Source organism: Ascidiella aspersa, chromosome 6 (assembly GCF_963924565.1).
Source record: "Ascidiella aspersa chromosome 6, kaAscAspe10.2, whole genome shotgun sequence".
Lineage (NCBI taxonomy): Eukaryota > Metazoa > Chordata > Ascidiacea > Phlebobranchia > Ascidiidae > Ascidiella > Ascidiella aspersa.
In genome coordinates this window covers 8,902,604-8,929,597 of record NC_139452.1, presented here as the reverse complement: position 1 = coordinate 8,929,597, position 26,994 = coordinate 8,902,604, and positions in this window count along the sequence as shown.

The following is a 26,994-nucleotide window of genomic DNA, read 5'->3' as shown; positions in this document are numbered from 1 at the left end:
TTATTTACGATGTCGCGTTCAAAATTTTGAGATTCGGGTGTGACCACAAGGTCATCTATTAAAGGAAACGTTTTACCTTGTATTTTCCTTTGTATTTCGTTAACACGTGTTAAGTGTTAAACCTTCAACACATATGCATTTAAGGGCCTACCCATCCCGTCAATGGTAACATTTACTTAGCCGACGAAAGCCTTTTAATGAAATTAACCCCAAGGTTTTGTTTAAATTTTTTTGATTAAATAACGTGATCTGCAAGGACACTTTTAGATATATTTTTTTGTGTATATAAATGGATTCACTATTTAAGGCAGTGTTTCTCTACCTTTTGTAGCTAGCGGCACCCCTCAGAAATAACAAATAGTTTGCGGCACCCCTACAACATTTTTCCGGTAATTTACTAGAATGTCACCATAAACCGAGCTGGAACACCACACATCAACTCTACACAACGTAGGAAGTTATAATTGGGTTTATTTCACTCTAATCATAACAAAAAAGTTGTAAGACTTGATCAAAAATCCGATTCCTAAAGATTTTCAAATATCTCGCGGCACCATTGAGCATTAGAAATGGCACCCCAGTGTGCCGCGGCACCCCAGTTGAGAACTACTGGTTTAAAGCAAAGATCCATTTACCATAAACAAAGCACACGCTTTTCGAATCCACACGGTGTACCATTTAGAGGCCTCGTGGCTTTCGTCCAATGAGGGTTTCGTAACACTTGCCACGCATTCTTCAACAAAAAACGCCGCCATTAGGGTAAACAACACATAGCAATTTAACCGCGACCAGAGACTGCAAATCATGCCAAGCCAAAACGGTAGGATAACGCACCTGGCGAGCAGCAAGCGGGAAGTTTACACTGGCGTATGGTTTACGGGAATAGAACGTGGGACGCGGACCGACGACATCTGTCGTGAATCAGCGAGCGTGGGAATCGATCGCTCCTTCACACAAGAGACCTGGGTGTCCGTCAGACGTTCACAACAATGGACAGTCTGACACTCAAGTAGAATGTTTGTACACTCGCCGCGTGGATCAGAGCGAGAAATGCAATAGGCGACATGCTGTTGGGCCAAAAAGGTGGGCAATACAAATGCCGCGCCTATTAGTAACGACAAATTTCAAAGCCGCCCGCCGCTTCCGTAAAGTAAACAGCAGTCGGCAACCGGTCGAATCTGTATGACCTAAAATGGCCAGGCGTATCTTGCGTGTGTCGCTTCATCGAGTGACAAACGCCCATTTGAGGAGGTGTCGTGTTTCGCAGAAGCAAAACGAGAGAGGGCGTGATTAGCACTGCTGTTTGTTCGATGTTTTGAGGGCGTTTAGGGGGCGGTTGCAACGAGCAAAGGCTACTTCCCGTGCGGGAGCCAAGGCTGCGGGCTGCGAGGCTAGATGGGCGTGACACTTCGGCGCATTTGTTTTGTTTACTACGTTTCTTGTTTGTTTACATTCAAATTCTAGCGCCCGATAGCGTCGTGTGCGTCATGTGATCGATCAAATCGATGACAGGGTCGATAGAAATCGCCATGTTTAGGTGTCGCCGATTCGGAAGTGCGGCGTCGTGCTGCAAAGGACGCTAAGGTGTCGGTCTAGAATGCGCTTTAAGTTGCCTTATACGAACATCGAACAGGAAAAATCGATATTCTGGCCTGGAAACGCGTACAAATGTCGTCATAAGTTACGTTTTAGTCCCGCATTCAAATACTTGTGTTTACAGCTGCAATGACTCGACCTTTCGAATTTGCACAGTCATGTCTATCGATTGTTTGAATTTGAAATCGCGGAGTCATGACAATTGGGGAAATGCGAGGGTTGAAAAAACAAACCCACCAGCATTTACAAATCCAGCCAGATATCTCCACGCTACTTTTAAAGTGACTCGACAGAATATATATAAATATTACAAGGTGCGACTATCAAAACAATCTGATTCTTATTGTTCAATCTTCAAAATAATAGCGATGGCTCCCAAAATAAAAAAAACGTGCCAAAGTTCTTTATTTGAGGCAATTTTTTAATAACCTGTAGTGTGAAACTCAATCCAATTCCTTTTATGTTAACAGGACGTCGATCATTTAACTTTGTAGTGAGTGACTGTCAGGCGGGGAATGGGTGTCGCCTACAGCTCTAAAAATATCTTCAAAGGAGTGTATAGGAGAGTGTCGCCTTACACACTATTAGGGCACAGTCAGTGGGAAAGCTATAGGCGTGTATTACCAAGGTCACAAACGCTGTTACTCGCCCGACGGGGCGATAGCCGCTGTAAACACAACACAAGTTAATGGGAAGTGCAGGGTGCTGTACCTGTGTGACTCACACATGCCTTCCGTTCCCTTCCTTTTAACCTAGCCGAGTGCAACCCGAATGCTTGCCTCTGACGGCCGTTGGAAAATCAAAGCGAGCCGCGCGCTTCAGCCAAGCGTAGCGACAACAATCGCTCGCTCGCTTGGCGGCAAAATGCGCTTTGAAGGCTGGGCTGAACACGGCGTTCAGTTGTGTACAACTGTAAAGTCTGACAACGTCACGTGACAGCGGCTGAGCGGTGATATTTCACGCTTGAACGATCATAGACATGCCGCCGACAGCCCTGCCTTGCTTTCAAGTCCGGGTCTTCTCAGCGCCAGCCTTTCTTTTTTGTTTACCTTAAGGAGTTGGGCTTGTCAAGTTTGAAGTGGGCGACCGCCTTAACCCTCAAAGCTCCTCGAAGGATTTCTTGCCAATAACTGGCAAACTAAACGCGCTGCACTTTATCCCATGAACTTACCCAACATTTAATTCTTGCCTCAAATCTGCTATCTAAATTAGATTTAGTTAAATTGGGTTTATTTCAAACTACAAAACTGCTAATATGCCAGCACGAACTGCAATTTAATATATTTGCTTTCAGTTTCATTACTTGTTTAATCTAAATGCTGAAGGTTACTTGTTTTGTGTTATTTAATCTTTATCAGTTGCTTTTAGATGCCTTTATAATTGAAGAAGAAACTAGGCATAATGCCGAAACGAGTTTCATGAAATAGTAGTTTGTACCGGCCGGTACTTCCAAATATCAGGTACGACTTTTGTTGGGCAGCAATAAAAAAAATGCTTTGCGTGTCCATTCCGCCACGAGGCCAAACAGCAATCGATTAGGACTTGTACAGTTGGTGCCAGCACGAGAGAAACTTCTCTCTATTTAAATTCAGCGCCGCCTTCAGGCACCAGAACAACACGGGCGTACCTTATTAGCATTTGGCCGAAACGATCAGATCTGAATACAAGGACTGGGCCTGGTCGCATCGCGCCAATCTACAAGCGTTATTTTCCGAGACCCGGATCCGTTTTGGGCCTTAAACGTGCCGATAAGCGCACTATCAAGTTATACAATACGACCAAACGGTGAACTGGGCGCAGTGTGAAGGCTAGGCACCGGGCGATAAAAGTGTTCAACAGTTTGCGCGTTAGTGAGTTGTTTGTGTACACTGGCCGCCGTATCATGGGTGGGGGAGCGAGCCAAACCCCGATATTTTGCTCGATGCGCGCGATTTCGGTTAAGCTGTTTATTTTTGTTGACATCGCCCGCCCCGCTTAAAGGAGGAAACGAGCAGGTTACCTGGAAAAAGGGTTTGCAGACCAAAAAAACACTGGTTGGTCAGCATGGTAGAACGCTGCAGCCCAAACCTACATTCAAAGAAAACGAGTAAAGATATGCTAACAGTTTTACATGAATGTTGTGCTGTAAATAACGACACTCCTTTTGAAAAGATTTTAAACAGAGGCCTAACAAATATTTATTAAGTCCTTAAAATAAATATGAACTTCCGAAAATTAGAATATTGCAATATCCGCAGTTAATTATTGGTTTTCCTACGCGTTGTAGCCCTACGTACTGTAAATAGCGACACTCCCTTTTGAAGATTTTTGAACAGAGGCCCAACAAATATTTATTAAGTCCTTAAAATAATACGAACTTCCGAAAATTAGCATATTGCCGTATCCGCAGTCAATGTGTTTTCCTATATACGTTTGTAGCTTTACCGTCGCGAATTATTATTAGCGGTGTCCCGGGGAAAAAGCCACGCAACAAGTTTCATGCAAATTTGCGACGAAGACCGGAAAACCGATTGAATCACAAATGTCTGGGCTTACTAGGGCCAAACGACAAGGCGCAAGAAAACACACACAGCTATTCTAAGTCGGACAACGACCTGTTTCCTTCCCAGTTCCGATTTGCGCTCCCTTCGCGACCAACTTCGTGATTCAGTTTCGTGACGCTTTGCTGACGCTACTTTTAAAGTTGCAGCGGCAAAAAATAGCCGATTTCCCGGTTCCGAGCTAACGCGGGAGCCGGGATACGCGTTTAGCGGCCAAAAGCAGCATTCTGTTGTCCTGCGTCAAACGGCGCTTTTCTGTTCGTCGAGATTAATTTTGCGCGAAAATCTGATGCGGCCGAATAAGCCTCGGGGCTTAGCGGCGTCGAATGGATATTTTTGCGTCCGAAAGCCGCTTGGAGAAGTTGCGCTGCCTGCGTCTGCTGTACGCCCACCGACAAGATTAAGGCCTTAATTTAGCAGCGTGAATCGCCCGGCGGTGGCCTGACTGCAATGTAGCTCGACAAGGTTAAAGTTAAACCAAATTATAATAAGGCAAACACAGCATTAAAAAAGCGCCCTAACGTGTTCGACTGCTTTTCATAGGTCAAGCTCTGTTTGAAATCGGGTGCAAAAGTAACAATACCAAAGGCTGATTTTCAAGTGGAACCAGAAAAAAGGTGTATGGCCATCGCTAGATATCACCAATTTACTAAACTAAAATTGCCGAAGCCAAATAAGGGGTTTCAAAACCGCTGAATGTGTCATACGCAGAGGTGAGACAGGTCCTTGGCGTTGGAACTTAAACAGCCACCAAACCAAGCCGGCGAGTTTGGTATTCCTACGTAATGATTCACGCGCAAACAGAGTCAACACCGGTTTGGGAGGCGGCAACTCTGAACGAGAGAAACTCACTGCAACTTCCCTTCGGCGCTATCGAGTAACATGGGAGTCGAGAGCCCGACATTGCCAAGTAGCGTTTTCCGTAATGCAAATCGCACAATTAAACGGATGCCAGCTTTCCGTAACCTGACCATGGTAGGCAGGAAGTGTTTGGCCGATTACTGTCAGCAGGCCGGGATTTCTTAAGCTGGCAAATCACAAGCGCGTCCTTCCTACAACAACCTACACAAATTGTCATTTTGGTTTTCGCAGCAAGACAAAACGAAAACCTCTAATCTCTGTCGGAAGGCGTCACGGTCTGGCGACTTCAGCCTTTGTCCAAGCGACAATTGCTGCCTCTTGTTTGATTGCCGCCTGCGTTTCCTTACAAGCCCTGTAGTTTACGGAAATCCAAGGCGAAATTGGGCATTTCGTCGAAGCCCTTTGCCGATTTCCGCCTCAGTGTTTTGCCGCCGTTTAACCCACCCGGTGATTTCGGCGCCGTTCCTATTGTATCAGAGGCTGTGATTTTGTGAAATCGCTTTCGAGAGGCTGCAATTAGATTTCACGGCCGGCCATAGCCCTCAAATTAACCTTGCAGTCAACTGAGCCTAATTACAGCTCTTCCTATTGCCGCAAATTTATTCGGTTTGCAACTGCTCTCAGATTTAATTGCGCTGCTTCGAAAAGTGTACACCAGTGCTTCGCAGCCTTTTATCGCTAGCGGCACCCTTCAGAAATAATAAATGGCTTGCGACTCCCCTACAAAAATTTTCCGTAAGCAATTCGCTAGTATGTCACAATAAACAGAACTGTACACATTGCCTCTACACAACGTAGGAATTTACAATTGGATTTAGTCAGCTGTAATTTACACAAAAAGTTCTAAAGGTTGAGCAAAAATCAGATTCCTAAAGATTCTCAAAAATCTCTCGGCCCGGAATGAGAACCACTGATGTACACTATACTGTCACAATTCCGTTCGTTTTAAAAACCTAATTCTATAAATGCTGCGCATTGACCCTAATTGAAACTGTTTCAAAATTCCCCGCTGTGTCCTTTGCAGCTGAATATCATAGACACGCTCGAAACCGTTATTGTTGTTTATAATTAGCACTAGGCCCTTTCTAAAACGAGTTATGGGGTGACTAATTGGAAAGTCACAGGCCTACGCACAACAGCGCTCACTGCTGTGCTAAGCTTTCTAGCCCTAGCCTACGTTGTACTGTCGACCAAACACGCGGACACAATCAACTTTGCTTAGATGTTTTTTTTAATAAAATAGCAAAACACGACACAAACTTTCAATTACATGGCACAATTGTCACAGCACGAAAAATACAACAAACGAAGAACCATTTGGAAAATGGTAATAAATAAATATATAAAATGAAGAGCACATCTAGGCAACAAGCTTTGATGGTCGCAGGTAAGGTGCTGCGACTTGTTCATCAAGGCAGAATTCGCAATGAATCTGCTGTAGCTTTGGTATGATAGACTTTTCCTTTACAACTGGCATCCAGTCGTCAGCTCACATTGGCTGAGTTTGGGCAGTTGTACTTTTCGTCGTTTGTTCTTTGAAATTGACTCATGCGTTCTGCAAAGCTGTGGTGTCTCTCATCAAGTGCTTGAATCCCCGAGACTTTGCTGTTGCAGAACTGGTCAAGTTCAACTGTAGACTGCTTCGTTGACAACTTGCTGGCGGTGGCAGGCTCGCTCGAATCCCGGCCTTTTTGGGTGAAGGCGCCCGATCCTGGCTTGAGCCTGTTTCGAGATAAACCTCATGCGTTTAAGCAATCCCTGATTGTATCTCGAAATCGTCCGTATTTGGGTATACGTTGACCCCGCTGAAAGTCGTCGACAGTCCCGTTATGAACTTCAGAAGATTATCTTCTATGAAAAACGTTTCTTCTCAGGATAGTTATTAATCCATTGCGTTAGCGCAGTTCGTCACTTGTACTTTTGCTTGGAAGCTTGAATTTCGTTGCATCCCGCGGCAACAAAACATATTGTCGGTAAATCCATAATTGGACGCTGAACATACAAAAACATATTCGGCGTACGTACACGTAGCAGCAGCAACAAGAGCTGTATAACCGAACTGGCGCTGTGCGCGGGCTTATATATGGCCAGCTCTTCGATGCGCAACGCAAAGAGAAAAACAGAACGAGACGGGGCTTTTCAGGCACGTGACGCCGTCTAGCCTTACTAGCTGCTAGGCTTCAGTACAGCAGAAAGTCTCCAGTAAATCAACGGTAAATTTCCGCCAGATTTACAGCCGGCCAAAAACTTGTGACTTCTGCGCACAATATTTGCTCCGGCGACAATTTTGGGGAAAGTTGCCCATTTCGCAGTATCAAAAATGCACTGGAAAGTTTTAATGTGGAACTGGATGACCGATACATGCCGATTAGGCCTACCTAGGAAATGCCCTGGATATAGACTACCTGGTAAATTAAAGTACGCACGCAAGCTATCAAGCTTTATGATACATTCAAAAGGTTGGGCCAAATGCCATTTTCCGGCAACGTTTCATCAAAGGTTCCGGTAATATTATCCCAGTAAAAATGTAAGGAATCGGTCGGTTGACGCCGGTTCATGATTTTAATATTAACGCAATTAGCGTGCCGTGGTTCTGGTTCAACTGGGTGCACACGCAGTACTTTGAAGTTTTGGGCAGAACATTTCAATAGCGGAGTGCGGAAATTATCCGCGTATTCTTAGTTAGGTAAACCCGCCTTAACCCCAGTTTAATGCACAGCAAGCACATTAGGGCCTACTACTGCGTATGGGCTGCACGGCTCACAATGAACGTATTTGACACACTGTTGGCGACTTAGACCGTTCGCAAAAATAATCGTCGAAAACAGCCTGGTTTAAAAAGATAGGCCATTTATATTTATATTTAGCGTTATTTAGGTTTAAATCTCGTTAAGTGGGTACGTGCTCCGTATATACGCTAACAAGCTTTTAAGTTATAAAATATGTTTCCGATGATAAATATAATGTACGATTAATTGTAAAAGAGGTTGTTTCTTGAAATAAACTCACTTCCAAGTTATCTTGATTACACATTTGCTTTGCTTTGTTTTGTTTTTCGAATAAGGGGCACGCTTTTCGTCGAAAGTGTTATTGTGCAGGAATTTATGCGAATTTTCTAACTTGGAAAGTAAACAAGCAGCCTAAGTGATTTTTCGCGCGATAGTGCGTAAATTCCCAAAGCGTCAAAGGCACCAGAACACCACCCAAAGACAACACATTGTTCATTAGGGAAAACAGGGGATCTTGAATTAGGATTACGGCTACGTGAATCATTTATTAGAAATGGCGATAGTTTTCCTTCCGTAATGAAATCTACGCGACAAAAAAAAACAGGGCTTTAAAGTGCTAAATGTTTTCTTCTGCCGTGACTTGCAGCAACACTTCTACATGGCAAGCGAAAGTGAAAATGCCAAGCCTGCAGCAAACGCGCAAACTTGCGAAACCGGCGACTAGAAAACATGTTGTTTCCACGTCACCCGTCAGTCGTCAGCTTATTGTGCTGACGCCAAACCCGTCAAAACGCGTATCGAGGCCTTTGGCTGGTCTCTATGGCCGTTTTAACAGGCGATGAAAGAAAGAGAGCTTGGAACTGTACAAGCAGGCCTTGAAGTGGCCATTGGGATTGGGTAAAAAGCCGGTAAACAAGTAGAAAAAGGGTGCCGGCCGATTTACATTCAAAGCCAGATCTTTTTTTATCTGCGTAGTTCCGGGTTCGCTTTATCTCGCGGCATTTGGCAAACGCAGGTGCCGCTTTTCCTTTCGGCATTCGTCGCGCACGCTTTCCCAGTGTTTTCTTCAACACAGTCCCGGCGGTCGTCACAGCAAGCCAGCCAACAGCGCTCGCCCTAAGCCGGCCCGCTTATCAATCGAACACGCCGCCACGCGACCCTTGACGTCACGCCGCCGACCACCTACGTCACGGCCCCTGCGAGGCCTGCGCGATTGACAGCGGTGCCCCTCGAGCCTTTCGCAGCGCCTGGGGTACGCGCGGCGAAAGTTTGCCCCGTCGTCGTTTTTTTTATGATTAATTTCGTCGCGAAATTTGCCGCGCGTCAGCCTGAGCGCTAAATAACCAGTCGATTCCGGGCGCAAATAAACGGCGATTTGTTGGGGCGCTTTTTGTTCCCGCTTACTACGTAGGAATAGGCGCCGCGGCGAAAATAAACAAACAATCACCGAACGGTTTCCAAGGCTATACTGAGTGTATCCTGTCAACTTGTAGAAATTTGCTAAAACATTAGAGACTATGAAATCGCACTTGTTTTATAATAAGGGGAAAGTGATCGTATTTTTGGGATGGCGCAATCCGCACAGTAGACTGTAGACTTTAAATTAAAGCTTTTTAAAAACAATTGTTTGAGAAAAGAATCTGTAAATAATAATTCAACTTTAAAAAAAAATAATTCGGTTTATTTAATCACAATGACGCAAAACAAATGAATAGTCATAAAATGGGCAAATGATGTTCATTAAACTAACATTATATAACAATAAAATACCACACGGTGCCGGGATTTTTTACTCTAGGAGAAATGCCTTCCCTATCGAATTACTTAGTGCAGTTATTAATCTGATCGAAATTTTCAGGTCGCTTCAATTTGCCAGGGGTCGCGCCGTACACTTATTTCGGTCAAATCGATTGCCGCGTACGTAGGCTGAATCTATTCGACGCTTTTTATTTTTGACCACCTAAAAGCTTCGCGGCGTGCGGCATTTTTGGCTCAGCGTAAACATGTTATCGTTTATTGGCTCCTGTATAATTAAAAAGTGTATTCGTTCTGTGGTTGGTGCACGGTAGGGTCGGTAAATACCAATGCTAACGTATACCGTCGTATCGACGTCATACCATTGGGACCGGTGTCACGTATTTACGCCAACCGTTGAGCATTCCGCAACGCTACATTACATGCACACACGCGCGGTCATCAAATGTGACCGATTGTAGATGATCCGTGGCATTTTTTACACAAAAGCGTGGCAATTTAGTTAATGCGCGTGACGTCTTTGCCCTACTGGAATGCTATTGAATCCCAAAGAATTAATTTGACCTTCGCTTAACACGTGCGCTATACTAGAGCTGATCAGATAAGTATTTGTTGTGTTTAAAAGTCACATATATTTAATGAAAAAGAGTGAATCGTGCAGCTAAATTAATTAATTCAATTATGAGAGCAGCATGTATAACATTGGAAAAAAGGCCTGGTGCCCACTGAGTATTATGCGACCTTTTTTTAAGTAAATTCAAGTTTGAATTAGGACGTTGTGAGTTACCAAATAGTAATATTTATCTCCTTACAAAATATCATTTTCTGTAGTGCGTAAAAGAGAACCCAAGCAAAATATAAACTAAATAAAAAATGTAAAAGCGATATATTGGCCAAAAAGATATAAAAGCGAACTTTGTAATTTTTAACAGATGGCATCAATCAGTTGGCCTCGTAACAATTCACATAGTAAAACTTGAATCAAGGTAAAATAATTCTGTGGGTTATAGAAGGTTACCTGTTTTTACGTCGACTAGACGAGTGTACGTAGGACATTCATTATTCAGCGGCGCGCAAGTGAAATCACAACTCTGCATGGATTGGAATAGAACGTACAGTCACCCTTCGTCTTGTGGGGCAAAGGGCAATATCGGGGTTCGTCGCAGTTCGCCCTTTGACGTGGAAAACTATTACCACTTTTACTTTTGGGGCCGACCGGTATGACTGTGTCTAAATGCGGCGTATGAAGTCCAGACGTTCACGTAAGGCGTATGCAGTGATACACCGTGGTTCACAGCACAATATATGGGCGCTGTCTAAAGGCTCGAGACTGTATAGGTCGTCAAGGCAGCTTCGTGACTCGACTGTTGATTGGACGTCTGCCTATTAAACCGACGTCCTCCAGTATACGGACATAGAGTACTGCTTAGATGCCTATGGCATGCTATAAATATTGGCACGACTAGAATACCTATAGATGCGTTTGCGATCTACAAACATCACGGAACAGACGCGAAAGGCTTTTGTTTTAGCGACGCTCTAAATTTGGTGAAACATACCCTGTCCAACTTTTGTTTTTGATTGTATGTGCTTTGACTGCTTTACAATAGACAGGCCGTCCGCCATTGTTCAAAAATCGTGACGAAATGCTTTGTCTATTCCAGGGGTTCTTAAACTTTTTTTACCGCAGACCCTAAAAAAATTCTTAGCTTCGCATGGACCACATTAGGGGAAAAAATTTTTAGAGATGACGTCATAAATTTACTTCACAATACAAATGAGCTTTAGAAATCTGATGTTTCGGTACAAAAATGTGAAAGTGAAATAAAGTCTTTATACATTCGGTGCAATAATGTTTTATTTTTAATTAAACTATTTTTTTTTAATTTGATTACTTCTCAAATAAACACTAATCTTTTACCTAGGCTTACACGGACCCCTAAAACAATTTCACGAACCCCCAAGGGGTCCATGAACCCCAGTTTAAGAATCCCTAGTCTAATCGGTACACGTGTTTGCTCAACTTTTATTTCTTGCTCAAATATGCCTCGCCGAGACACAGCAACTTCATGACAGTGTAATGCCTTTATAATTTTGACTATACCCTAGGTTACTTTACATTGCTTTACGTCAATGCACAGTATTGGGTAATGATTAGCTACACACTGGTAATGACCAAGGCCAATGTTGGTTTAAACAATCGCGCCCTATCAAATCGCAATTCGCACATGTTCACTCCTACTCAGTAGGCGCGGAGAATAGGACGACTTATCTAAGTCTTCTTTTGCGGAAAGGCCTTCTACGCAGAGAGGGTTTCCGGTAAATTCAAGGCCTCGTTTGCATTTCCAACTGGCGACGTGCGTCAATCCCGGCCACAATTTGGCAAAAAAGCAGCGAAATTGGATAAACACGACCGATTCGCCCAAGCAAACACGCGGGCCTCAATCGCCAAGGCCTTAATGATGCTCTTTCGGCTTACGAAAGGCTCATTGGCAATGTTTTGTTTTCATACTCTGAGCGCGGCGTCTGCGGTATTTCTGCAAATGCCAATTTGCGGTGCGCGGCAAAGTTATGCCCCGACATGGGCAAACCATAACAAACCTCTGTAGTTTATTTGGCTTGCGAAGTTGTTGTGACAATAAGCGGCGTTGCTTCGCTGCAAAAGCCATCCACTTAAGCGCTGCAACTGCGTTTGGACGTTATTTTTAAAGAAGCCCTGCTTTAAATTCCGTTCCATCGATTAAATGGGTCGCTTGCGCTAACAAAAACACTTTCCCTGAAAATAGCTTTTCTGTCGATGTCGCTGAGCGCGACGTGTGATGTGGTTGGCGAAAATTGGCCAACAGTCGTCACTGCCGTGAAATTGTACGCAAAACATAGTTTGCCGTTTTTATTTTCTGTGCAAATTTTCTATTTAAATTTGCCCATCGCGTTAAGTTTTCTCGCCAGGACTTTCAATGTTTACCGACAAGCATTGCACCGTAACGAGTGTTTTGTCAAAGCACATCGAAAAATTAAAACATGCAAACTTTATTGTTTGTGTAAATATCAGTAGAAAATTATTTATAATTTCGCAATTTTGTTCATCTGATAAAGCTAGGACCATAACAATCAAATAAGAGTTGGTCGAAATGAGATATGACCGTTGTAACTATATGCCCGGAGTCAAATAAATTATCCCTCGATATATTTTGCATAATGCCACTTTTCCTAAATGTTCTCAGCGTAGTGTCAGTGAGCTTTAACATGTTTACATAATTAAAGCTGCAACGAATGTGTCGTATTTTGTATAATAAAAAGATCACATTGTTTTTAATTTTGGCCACAGATAAACAAACAATGATATAGCATGTATTTGCAGTGCAAAAACAAAGGATTTTTTTAATCTAGTATTTTCAGCAGGAAATTGTGGACCAAAGGGAATATCAAGTAACGATTATTATTATTTATGGGATTGATAAGACGGAAATCGCATCGAAAATACCACTTGAGTTCAAGGTATTTCGGGACGAGTTTTCGAAACTGTGCCAACAAATCGATCCGAATGTCTCACAAAGGGAAAGCCGAACGTCTAAGAAAAGCCACAAGGTATACAGTGGTCCGAGCCTAAATCGGTCTTACTTTAAATGCAGGACGACTGACGTTGGCATCCCTGTCCAAGTTAGCGCACCAGGCGCCGCCGTTTCCGTTGTCAGTTTACCTTTGTCTGTGATGGCAAGGCAAGGCCTCTCTACGCGGGTTTCCAGCAATACAGTCGTCGGCCAAACATCCCGTAACGAAGCAACCTACGTCAGTGGCCGTGCGCTGGCATCATCTCAATGTTTACCCCAAACCCGCGAACAGAGAAAGTTTTGCTTGCATTGGAGGAAAAACTTTCCCGAGAGCGCGCGATGTCTCAAGGCAAGTCTGTTACGCTTTCAGTGTGTTGTCGGTAAGTTTGTTTTCGGGCATATTTTGGGCCAGTTTTTTTACAGTGGCCTGAAAAACAATCGCACATTTGTTTGATCCTGATTTGCTTTTTAGCATTTTATTGCAGGCGTTTTCCACAGGCGGGCTTTGAAATATTCTGTGCATTCGCATGTCAGACTGTTTTAAACGAAACTAACACAAAAATTTGGGCTTTAAAAAAAAGGGATCCGGCCGTTTTGGAGCTGAGGAAGCGCACTGGCAGTCTGCTTCCGTTTCCACACTCCGGAAGGGAAACGAGAAAGTCCTCAAGCCCGTCGCCGCCGCCGACTGAGATTAGTCATTAAATGCCACCCGGGGTGTCGAGCCGACATAAGGCAAGCGCCTCTAGAATTCTGACAGATGTAAATTTGTTTGAGACGTCGGGCGAACTGAGCGCCGTCGGTTTGCTCAAAGTAGCACTTCCAATGTTTTAAACCGAGACACGGAAACGTGTTCTTAACCTGGCCGTCCGATTTCGGGCGCTCGGCGTGATAACTCTTTTGTATTTTCGGCGCTCCTTATCTTGGTCAGTAGATATAAAAATATGAATCTTTGTTTTTAATGTAAATGAGATGTGTATATGCCAGCGGCAATGCTAAGTTTACAGCGATTAGTCGTATTGTTATCCTCTGTGCGGAAGTCACATTGTTTGCACGCCCACAGTGACACAATTCTAAAAAAAGAATACAACAGGCGGAGCTAAACACCCGAGATATTTGCGGACGAAAATTGTATAATTTCGGCTGTATTGAACAATTTTAAACCAATTTATTTTACATTGCAGGCCCAGTTTTGAAATGTCACCGGGTGTATCTTTTTTACGTTTAGATTGAAACTGCCATCTTATTAATTCTGAACGCACGGCGATAGAAAGCACTGTTCAAAGAGAAATATTGCTAAAAACAGAAGTCGTCAATTACGAACTTTTATCCAAGTCATTCTACGTCATCAGTAAGACCTTTATGATATACGCTTTTAGCAATTTTACTGTTCAGTGGAATTGAACGATGTTCTGCGTGCCAGTGTTTTATTTTTACTTGCTTATTTTTGGGAGTCCTTATCGGAGATTAAGTGATTCATGAATTCAAAGAATAATTAAGGATTTAATCAGCACATAGCTGTGACGTAGTATGACTTGGGTAAAGTTCTGAAGGACATCAAACTTTCAGCCAAAATTCCGGTCTTTGGAAATCCACCGGTGACTTTTTTCACACAGTAGCGCGGGACTTACTCAACGAACTGGCTTACGCCTAGGCTTGAAATTTGCATAGTCATTCGACGAAGAATGCTGAGTTATTCGCGACGCTGGAGTCCTTTCTCGGACAGTCATTAAACGGAAGTAACGCGCAGTTCCTATGACACTGTTGCTAACGAGGGGATTGCGTCAATTAGCTGTACCAATCCTGGATGAGAATCGAGCGACGAGGTTATTTTAAAAAATGGTCCGGAACTTAAAGGTTGTATTCATCAAGTATGGGCTACAAATTAAAATGAAGATATACCGCGTCATTCATTTAAGTAATGTGCTGAGTTGAACTGCTGGTAGAATGTCCATACAAGTAGATCTACGCACGTGGATTCCTAGTGTGACGAGAACGCTAAAGATTGTGTATGGACTTGCTTGTGATACATCGATCATGAAGCGTTACACCAACCAGCAATATCCACGTAATTTGCATACGGCAAAATGTGCATTAGGTACAATCTAAACAACGCTAGAGGCTTTTTCCTTGCATCTTTCTAAATTATATTTTGTGTTTGGTGTATTTGAACTGCATGTGCGAATTCGCCGAATTGTAATAGGGTTGAATAATGTAGTCGCAAGGCTAATTAAATACAACGACAAGATGTGTGACTTGATACTGTTTAGTAACAAAATCCTTAAATGTTGTTTTCCCGGATAGTTGCTTTTTCAACTGGTAGTATACGAGTTAATTTGGATCAGAACATGTTTTAAGGCCACACACGCTCAGTTGGTGTATAGTGCAACAAACAACACAGCTGTGCCGCTCTTTGAATCCAAGTCATAAATACCGGTGCTATGCAACAAGCCAACACGCGCGGGCAACCAGTAATGTACAATTGTACGTGTTACGGTATTGCAGCAGCCGGTGACAATCCCAAGTCGGCGTACCGCGCGTCATAAATCAAGCCTGACCACCGGCGCATTTCGCCCGGCGCTGTCGGCTTAGGCGGATTTGTCAGGAAGCGCAAGCGCCAGAAAGTTGCCGCGGAACTCCTTTTTCGCGCTCGCCGTCGCATTCTTGGTGCTCTGTAACTTGGCCTTGACGCGTGATTGCTGGGCGACGGAGTCGTGACTCGTCCGTGCTCAAAATGTGGCAAGTTATTGGCTATTTCAGGGTTTCTCGAAGTACTTCGGTACACCATCCCGATCGCTTCTAACGATATGGTTAATAAGTACAGAGATGTTCGATCATATCAGATCGGAATCGATATCTGACGCTGAGTGATGGTATCGGCATCGTCCGATACTAGAGTGGTATCCGCGCCGATACGATACCAAATTAATATTATTTTGAAATTCAGCTATGATTTGCCATGCAATGCATTCTATACTTTAAAAGGTATTTTTTTTTAAATAGTCAACTAAACGGTTAGCAGGTAATTAAACATTAAAAAAATATTTTTGACTAACCGACTAAGTATAAGCAACCATTTTCACCCCTAATTTCGGACGGTTTACATTGCTTCCTTTTGAGACTCATTTTCGCCCTTTTAGCAAATTATTCGGTCCCTTAAATCAACCTGTCGACCGTTTTTTGTTCGACGTTAAACTGTTTAATTATGGGTTCTATAACTTTTTATACAGCGGATCCCTAAAGTTTTTTTCTGCTTCGCTTGACCACGGTAGTCAAGGATTTTTCAGAAATGTTGTCATAAATTGGCGTCACAATAAAATAAACCTCAGAAATATGCTTATGATTTAAGTAAAACTATTTTCTTTGAAAAATGTATTATTTCCTAAATATATACTAATATTTCAATTTGGCTATCATGGACCCCAAAAAATTGGTTCACGGACCCCCTAGGGGTCCATTTAAGAACCCCTGTGATAGATTGACATCCGCAGCGGCCAAAGCAGGCGCCGAAGGTTGTGCGGATTGCTGTAATTGTAGCCACTGCTAAGTGGATTCGCGGCGCTGGGCACGCTTTCCCTACACCCATTTCCCCTGTCCGATCTCGGTCGCAGCGCCTGAATGCCGCCGGCGCAAGTTTGATGGGAGATTTCCGCAAATCAAGCCCGAAACCTTAAAGGCGGGTGGCGAAACTTGGATGGGCGATTTCCGACGATCGAGTCCCGAAACTAAACAATGAAGCCGCGAACTTGGATCGCACATTTCCTGCAGCGCAAACCTGAAACCAATGAAAAATGCAGTGAAACTTCTATGGGCGATTTCCGATAAGTGACTGTGAAACTGAAGAAAAAATACCAACCGTACTGAAACCGGGCGCTAACAGTGAGATTGTTTATATACGACGACGCCATAGCCGAAAGTGGATCCATGTTTACGTTATAGCGTTGCATTTTGCACGTCATCAGAACGGAATCGATCGTTGTTTTGCTCGAACTTTATACTTGCTAATCGCATGAAGGGAAACCAGTAAAAACGCCAGTCGATAAAACCCGACACAAAAATGCGACAAAGTTTTTTTAGGGCAAGGGCGAAACCAAGAAAAATCACCTCAGGCTTTTACAAAGATGTAATTTTACCTCTTTTTAGATAAAGCATTTTAGCATTGCCTCCTATATATTTTGATAAACAAACCAAAGAAGATTGTCTGGTCACGACGAAACACAGTTTCTCTCTGAAAAAATGTATTCACATATTAAACATTTGCCAATAACCCACCGGTTCAGCATTTCTCTCAGCACTTAAAAAGCGCTAAGTCCTGCTATCGTACAGCAAACATGCTGCGAATTGTTCGCGTCAACGCCGCGGTTTTTCAAAGGCTGTAAAGGTAAAAAGGGGCGCAGATTTGACAAAAAAGAACAAAGGCCGCGTTTTGGAAGGTAGGCGAGAGGTGTTAATCCTTTGAAATCCCTCAACTTGAGCTTTCGACAATGGAAAGCGTGCGGAACGTGATGCTATGCCGACACGACCTAACTCTATACTGTTGTCTGCGTCGGGTGGCGCGAGCGGTTAGGCAGCTACGAGGCACAGTCTCTATCAAAGCTGCTGGCTGGGCGAGCAAACATCAGCCATTGTTGGCAAAATAAAGATTATCGCCATACCGACAAAATCGCGGGGCCCCGTGTGTGTATCGTCGCGTCGACACAAAAAACAAGTTGTCAAGCTGGGGAGTGACATTGTCACAGCGACTCGGAAAGAAACCGCAACTTGGAAATTTTCCGTGTACTGGCAACTGATTTATGCTAACAGTACTCTCTTTTTGCGCGACCGACTAACAGGGCTGATTTAATTGGCCGACAACCAGTTAGTTTACCGTTTGTGTGTCATTTTTACCGTTAAAAGTGGACAATATTTCAAGAAGTATTTTTGAAAAGGACAGCTGACAGATTATAATTATGGCAACTATTTATGCGTTAAACTATTTGTGCATTATGAGCTTGTACCCCAGGGTTCCCCAACCTTTTTTACACCGTGGCACCCTTTAAAAATTTTCAGAAATCAATTGCCCCCCTCAGAAATCAATTGGAAATCCACATTCACAACGATATTTTGATTGGAAAGACAACAGCAATGGCATGACAATTTAATTAAGCTTAGTGTACGATTTGCTTAGTTTACTGCTGTACTAGTATTTCAATGAAATTTAAATTGATTTATTTTGGTATGGTGAAGTAGACTTAGAAATGATCAATTAAAATAATCATGGCCAATAGGTTGGGAACCCCTGCTGTACATAAAACTTGGATTGTTACATAAGCGTAAGCAAACAACCTGCTATGCGTCGTTATATAATCTTGCAGTAAAAATGGTTATTTACTTTTTAGCACGTCTACCTCGACACCAGACAATATATAGGATGAACTAGTGCTGGTGACCAATTCAATTTTAATCAACTAAAATATTATGAACTAAGGTATATTTTGTGCGATTAGTTACAATAATTGAGCTGGTGACTTAAAGTTAACCTCATACCAGATTTTCACTGTAGCTCAAAAAAGCTTTGTTTACCCGAAAAACAATTACTTGGTTGCTATTGGCAACAATAATTCTGAAAGGTTTACCCAGGTCTGACACGTGGAATAAATAGGATAAAACATCAAAACATGGTAGAGATTTTCAAAATTGTAACGTACCAATAACAGTGAACGTCTAAGTGCAAAACACCGAAGAATTCGATATCTTACTTCAACCACTTTCATCGCGACGTTTTCCAAACCGAAAACCGGCTGTCAAACCTCAACTCTTCGTCCGGAAAAGTTGTGGAAATCCCACCGGTGGTAGGGCCTCGCTGTCGAAAGGGCGACGATATGTTGCTTTGTTTTGAGCTGCCCGTCTGCGGTTGCTATAGGCTCGCCCTATATAAAAGCACGACTTTGGGCTGCCGCGTTCACATCCGCTTTGTCGATTCGACGCACGTGGCCCCGTGTGTTAAGATGGTACCCTGTCAAACAATGTGTGCGGACCTACATTCAGGACCCGCACGGGGTAAAACTTTACAAGCAAAGTATAAGTGACATTATGTGAATCATTTTCCAATATACCACATGAAGAAAGCGGCGGCTTTAACGCGTTTCTAAAATTTACATTTAAGAGAATGATTGTGGACGACTTTCAGCGGGGTCGGCGTATATCAAAGTACGGACGATTTCGAGATACAATCAGGGATTGCTTAAACGCATGAGGTTTATCTCGAAACAGGCTCAAGCCTCGAGCAAGCCTGCCACCGCCAGCAAGTTGTCAAGACGCAGTCTACAGTTGAACTTCACCAGTTCTGCAACAGCAAAGTCTCTGGGATTCACGCACTTGATGAGAGACACCACAGCTTTGCAAAACATACAAGTCAACTTCAAAGAATAAACGACGAAAATGTACAACTGCCCACTCAGCCAACGTGAGCTGACGACTGGATGCAAGTTGTAAAGGAAAAGTTCTTCAAAGTCTCGAGGATTCAAGCACTGGATGAGAGACACCACAGCTTTGCAAAACATACAGGTCAACGATGTCTCTATATGCTCAAAAAAGAGAGTTTTAAGGTAATTAACGCTTTATTTGGTTTGGTCTAAAGGTGTATAACATGATAAAAATGTATTTAACTAATATTTTGTAATTAGGTTACGCGGAATTAACAATGATAAAATGTAGTGGCTTAAATATTATGCATTTATTTCAATTTTTTTACTTAAAGTTTTGTTTTCTTTCAAAAAGCCAGTTCTACACTGTGATGAATCGCCGAGTATTCCGCATATCAGACGACCTCAACTATATAGCTTCAAGTGAACTGACATCGTCGACCAAGCTCTGTGTCTCCCAAAGGATGTCACATTTTGTGTTTTATTTCTTTGTTGGCCTCCGCTAAGTTGCGCGTTTTATTTTGCAAGTAAATGCATTAAATTCCACCTCAAGTTTATTTTTCCTTCGCATTGCACATTTGCGCTTCTTTGTTTCAGCGCCTTTCTTGTTTTTGCCACTTCGCTCGTCCTTCGTTGACAGGCTTCCTTGTCAACTTTCACGATCGCCCTTTGCTTTACGTCAGACATCGTCAATAAACCAACTCGCCCAAACAAAGCTCGCGTCTTAGTATGGTCATCGGTGGACAATCGTTCTTGTTTGTTTGTAGAGTGGGCGTAAACGGCGAACGCGTGCCACGCAAGAAGCACTTCCCCTTACGTAAAAACGAGCCACGGCGAACACGTTTTCCCGGCGCTCGATTCGCCATTTGTCAGGCAAAGCAGCAGCTTGACCGAGGTGCAAAACTGGCCACGATCGCTGACGGATGCTGCAATTAGGCGCGCTGGTTGGGCTATTAGCTGGCGCCACTGTAATTGCCTTTACGGCTCCGGGTTGATGGTTACAACTTACTAACGTCGGTGCCTGGAAACATGCTGAAGGTGGTTATTAGGCTACAAGACGGTCAAACATCGGCCTGAACTTAAGGCGTCTGTACGAGCGGACAGGCGGAAGCTTTATTATGACTTACGCACCTTTAAGACGTGCAATTTTGCCCGGTGCAGCTTTGCGATTGAACTTTGTCCCGCGCAAATTGGAAGCTGTCTTGTCGTTTGACGAATTCGACTGTAATCGGCAGACCGTGACGCCTTCCGTTTGAAATGTCAACGACTGGCGCTGGATGTGTTTTAAGCTTGTGCAGGTGTAAGGTGCGAAGCTCCACGGATTAAAGTATAAATAAATCTATTGGAAAGTAAAAATAAATGGCATTATGATACTGTATGGCGACTGCTTTCTTTGCCTTTCCTAAAATTGCCACCTTGTTAGTCAGTGGCGGTTGTTTTTAATTAATAAAAAAAAAACAGTTATATAACGCCAGACATCATTTGTCAGGCAATTAAAAGCGCCATTGTTTCGCGCTAAATTTAACCACCATCAATTCTGGTGACCTTTCAGTAATCCGGCAATGCATCACAAGTCTAAATGAGTGCATCCGGCTTTTGTATAACGGTATTGATCAAAAGCTAAACCGGAATGGGCAACGGATGGACTATTTAAAACCAAGGCCTTTAATTTTCAATCGTTTCTTTCTCTTGGCCTTTATTTGTCAACCTTTTCTTTCTTTTTCGTCGTTGGCGTCTTAGTTTAGCAGCCCACAGTTCTATATGTTAATGAAGAAAACACATTTTATTAATAAAAACGAGTTTGGCGACAGCAGTATAAAGATACGAGTTATATCAAAGCGCGGCGTGCCCGAGTGTTCTCGTGAAAACCGCGTCTGATGTACCGCCGTGAGGTCGAGTGACCCCAAGTTCAGTTCAGCTTTGAAATCGCTCGCCTGGGACGCAAAGAAAATGCCTGTCGCACTTCTTCACAAGCCCGTTCTGCGTTTGAACAGCAACATATTCGCCTACGTCGTCTGGGTGTAACCTGTTGAAGCTGGCAATTGTCGGGTAAATCACCTTGCCTACAAAATAAGAAATCTTGGATTGAAAAATCGCCATATACCTCGACGTGGTTTGGCTGTGTTAAACGCAGTTCTCACAGTTGCGAGAGTATTTAGGTCACATAAAACTGACAAAATAATTTGTTTTTGTAACGTTTGGATAACACTTAAAAACGATAAAACTGCAATTAAGAGGAAATCGTCGACAATATAAGACAGGCCAACATGGCCACGTAATAGGGTTGTAAAACGGTGGCATCTATGTCAAATTTTCATGAAATCTGTGCTATAGTTTTTTAAAGTATGACAGCACCCTTCTTTGACCACCTGTTAACGGCTGTTGATAACACGTGTTCCGCACAGCACGCTATGCAACCTTGGAACCCTGGTAAACCACTCACGTTCTTTGTTTTTAAGTGTCACGTTTAAATTCGCAAAATCGCTCGCAATCAGATCAACCAACGTGGGTGCCTCATTTGCATGACAATCAAGGCGACCGCAATTAAAGGCAAATCGCCACGATCCCTTACAAATATTTCTCGATCTTTAATAAGTCTCTCGATAAACGCGCAATTAGGCGCCTCTTAGGTAAATTAAAGGAGGGTCGGCGTGTCGAGCAAAACAATCGGGATAGGCCGCGGCCTCGCCTCGAAACAAAAGGCAGCGCCGATAATTATATTCCAATAAAACTTCCCGCACATTTACAAGACATACAAGATTGCCGCGGGCGGGACAATAGGAAAGAGAAGTACGCTCATCACATTAGCATACATCCACGCCACATCGTGTTGGACCTATCCTATAAAAATGCTCATGCAAATTTAAATTTTTTCAGCGGCACCTCGGATCTTAGCTGCTCTGTGCAGTATGCAAACAACACTGAGGGAAGATCCTGTGCAAGTTTTTTGGCGTTAACAAACTAAAATCAAAGTGTGCTAAATATGCAAATAAAGTAGAAGGGATTAAAAATAGATGAGAAATGAGCGGGGTTTCCATAATATGTGAGTGCCAAAATGGTAGAAAACAATACGATTCAAACAAACTTGGCTGCAATTTTCACAGGCGGATACCAGTACACGACATTAAGCGATGGCAAAAACTAGGAAAAACGACCGGTAATTTTTTCATCAATAAACAAACAGTCACGGCGGTGCCGTTTTAAGTCAACAGCCAAGTTCGGGTTTGAGTTGTCATTGCCTGTCGATTAAAGCCATTCGCCCGGCCTCAGTCCTTTAGACGTTTAATGATGCGCCTTCACTTCGTTTCCTAGTGATAACAGCGCCGCGAAAAAGCCCCGCGCTTTCCCAAAACAACACAAGCGGACAGAGGAGGGCATTTCACAGGTGTTCAGCGGCGACTCACCAAGCCAAAAAAGCCTTGGCCAAATAGGCACCTGTCCCTCGCCGAAGCCACCGCAAGACATCCATTGCTGTTGTTGATACATCCGCCCGCCCGACAAGGCCCGGTGCACACCGGTCCAAGCGGGTTCAAAGTCTCAAGCCGCACTCGACTGATTGCTGCCTCGCTCCGGCAAAGACCTCACAGCGCGCTTTGCCCGCCCTTTGATTCACTAATCAGTCATCGCGTCTGGTTCACACGGTTTCTTCATTCATTTCACCTTAGCGCACCGCCCAGCAAACAATCAGACGTGTTTGGAAAGCAACGCGTACGATGAAATTTTGGAAGTGGATATTTGACCGGATCTCTCATTTACGCTTGCCCCAATACGTGTTATTTATTGACTTGGGTTAGGGTTGCGGGGTTAGCGTTTTGGTGATAGTATTTGATTTAGTTTTCAAGTTTTGCAATATATGCCTATGGGCCATTTGACAGGATAACCTTTCCACGCTTGCACCCGTTAGTTATTATACGTCGATTTAAACTACATTGGTGTCCGGGTGAATAACCTCTTACCAGTATCTTACTGGGAGTGCTGGAAAAATGGTGTCGGATTGCCGTCGAAAATGAAACGCGGTGTTTAGTGTGAAGTGGCCAGGTAAACAGGACAAACGAGTCTTCAACCTGTGAAGCGTGTGACTCACACAGAGCCCGGTCGCGCTCTTTGCCCTTCCCACGAACTTTTCGGAGTGTTGTGTTTAGGGCGAGACGTTTGCGGCCTTGATGCGCTGGGATACGCCCCACACGGGTTGCGGCCCGGCCATTGCTCTGCATATACTACTGGCTTGGATGATTTAAGCTTGGTAGGTTGCTCGGGCGGAAGCGGCCACTCCCGCAATGATGTTGTGGGAGCAAATAGCCACCACTACCTTTGCGTCCTTTGAGCGGATGCTCTTTGAATAGCAAAGCGCCTTTCGAGATCAAAGTGGACGCCGCCAGATTTTTGAAGGGCTTTTTGTGAATAACAAACCGCAGAGTTTGTAAAATATTTGCAACGACTTTACGAGGATGCGGCAGATTCAAATTCCTGTGCTCCATCTCTTTGATCCTACAATGCTTAATCGCTTTTAACAGAACTTAACGGTTAAATATAAAAAACGTGTTTTAAATGTTGCCGTTGTTTAGCAAAACAAATGTTTGTAAGAGACGATAATTAAGCATATCTATTTTTTAAGTCAAACTTTGTTTACTAATTAAACTGTTTTTAATAGATGTGTTTACAATGTACTTCATGTCTTTTCTTGCCTTAAAAATATTTTAAAAGGTTAGTTACCCCTGCAGTGTATTTAATAACATGTCGATCATAAACTATAAAAAACACGCAATATGGTTTATGTTATGTAAGACTATATGTTAACTACCAAAACTAAAAAGGGCTTAAAAAACTCTTTGATGAGAAGAAATGACTCTCTTTTTGCTTGTAACAAAACACTTCATAGTACAAATCGCATTCTGTATCCACCTATATCGCACAGCATCAATAAACAACGCCGAATTTGTTTCTGGTGAAATTGAAAGATTCCAATAAACCTCCTAAAAGAGCAAAGTGGGAAGAAACGGTTCGAGAGCTTAATGCAAATGGATCACGAGAAATGGGCCGAGAGCCTAAAAATCGATTTTTAATACATTAAATCATAAAGCGTCGTTCGAAGAAGGCCGTAATTACGCTAAAAGCGTGTAGTTGCAGCGCATACTTTTTCTGGTGATGGTCTAAATGTAATGCATACTGCTACACAGCACATCCAAAACAGTCACGTACGGCATTGAAGGGGTGGCGCGACAGTCCTGTGTCACCGGGTCAAGTTGCAGCAGCTTGCTTAGATTATAATCGCCAAATCCCGCAACCGATAAAAGTAATGGATCCAACTTTCGATCGATGCTTTGGTGGAGACTCGTTGCTTGATACGCGGTACTGCAATTTCGCCCAAATCCGGCAATAACCACTCGCTTTTAGCATTCTCTGGCTACAAACGAGAGTTTGATACGAGAGAAATCCAATAATCTACATACTTCAGCTAAGTGAAAATAGGTTCTCCCTTTAATGATTCTCATACAAACCGAAAAATGTTTACATGATCCTTGAAGATGAAACACATTATAAAGCAAGATAAAACTATAAATAGTTTATATAATCTAAAATCAAGAAAACTGGAATTATAAAGAGGCCGACTTATGGGAGAAGTCGAACGGCACCCTGTCCAAAATTGGTGTGTTTAGTTTTCTTTGTTCAAAACGAGTTAAGAGGAAACTTAAGATTACAACGAGATAAACGTGATTGAGAGCGTATAAATCGTTAAGTTTGTACTTTGGGGACGAACATTCTCGGACCGGGCTTAATGAGTTGCTTTGCCTTTCGTTTGCAATAAAAATTCGCAACTGGTATTGACTGTTTACAGAAATAGTATCAGCGTGGGCATCTACAAATTGCGTTTTGATGGCCACGGTCCAGGAAGGCAGGTCGCACATTTTCGACCACCAAAGGAACGGGAGAAACGTCTAACTAAACTGGAACCTATAGAGCCCGTTAACCAAACTTGATAGTCTATTTTCGGGGTCCTTTCGCCTTTAAGCAGTGGCTTTGTGGGGCCAACGTCTAAATGCGGGGACGATCGACATTAAACTTATTGACGGCGACAGCTCAATTTGGCGTAAGTTCAACGCGAGCGTCGACGGCGCTGTCAAAAAACTCGGGTCAGGCCCGGCTTGAGTTGCGCTAAGAAATGCCAAGACGAGGCGCCGTGATTGAAAAGCGCTGCGCAGACGCGACGGCGTTGAGATGCTGTACATGGTACAGTGTCGGGCAGACAGGAAGCCTTAGCGAGCGAAGGGTCGCGGCCCCGTCAAACTAAATGCGTGCTGATAGCGCACCGCCCACGTGTGGACCACGTGCTTTTTCCAGGCCAAAAAATACGGCTTCGGATGCGCCATCGATACGCCCCTTTCAACTGCTTAGTTTAACCAACTTAAAGCCCAGCTTATGACGACCTCAGCAGGCGTAAATATAGCTTATTCACGTTTTTCATATCAGCCTTTAAAAAGATAAAGAAAAGCGGCCCAAAAAGACGGCTTTGGCCGCTCTATCGAAACGCACCCTTCAACGACTATTTTTTCCACAAAATTTTAGCCTTTGTTTATTTGACCGCAGCAGTAGTTAATATATATCTTATTCACGTTTTCCACTGTAGCCTTTTAAAAGATAAAAAAGTGGTCCAAAAAGACGGCTTTGGTCGCTTTATCTAAAAGCCCCTTTACTGACTTAGTTTCACCCACTAACAGTCCAGAATTTGTCGATTTGCCCGCAGAAGCCGTAAATGTAGCTTTTTCACGATTTTCATCCCAGCCTTACAAGAAAAAGGGTGGGAAAAGAGGGCCGGCCGCTTAAATGTGGCCTCACAACCTGGCCATGTCGCTCTGAAGCGAGAAATCAAACCCTTCGAGGGTCTTCGGTTACATCGCGCGCGCGTTCGGCGGCTACACAGAGGTTTCATTTTGAACAAGGCCTTTTACGGCGCCGCCCCTTTGTTTACCTATACGGGGCAACAGCGCGTTTGAAATGTTTGATTAAGTGCGAAGGAATTTCGATAGATGCCGTTTGGCGCGACAAGCGAGAATCAAAGGGGAGGGAAAAAGCGACGGCTACATATTTGGCGCGTCGCTTTGCGATGCTTGATTTTCGTCAGCGCCTGACTCAGACCGATGCGGCCGACGAGGGCGTCGTCGCCGGCGCCGCGGGCGTTACTTACTCTCGAGCTGCTTTCCTCTGTCGATAAGGGTGTGAACTGGCGACGCACCTTGAATAATTTTAGAAAAAAGGCGCCTCTTCGCCTGTAACTATACCGAGAACTGGGATGGGATGATCTGTACAGCCCACGTAACTGGTATTTTACCGGTCTAAGTAGAATGAATTGATACCTTTAATATCCACTGCCACCAAAAGCTGAAACTATACTGTTACAATGTAACTGCACAGTGCACATGTATCCTCTACCTAGCCGTCTATTGTGAAATGGCCATCGTACTATACCGATCGTTTCATGTCGTTATTGGACAGACTAAAAAACTGCTATCAAACAAAATTCACTACTTGAGATTAAGTTTAGTTTGCATTGGTTTATTTAGTT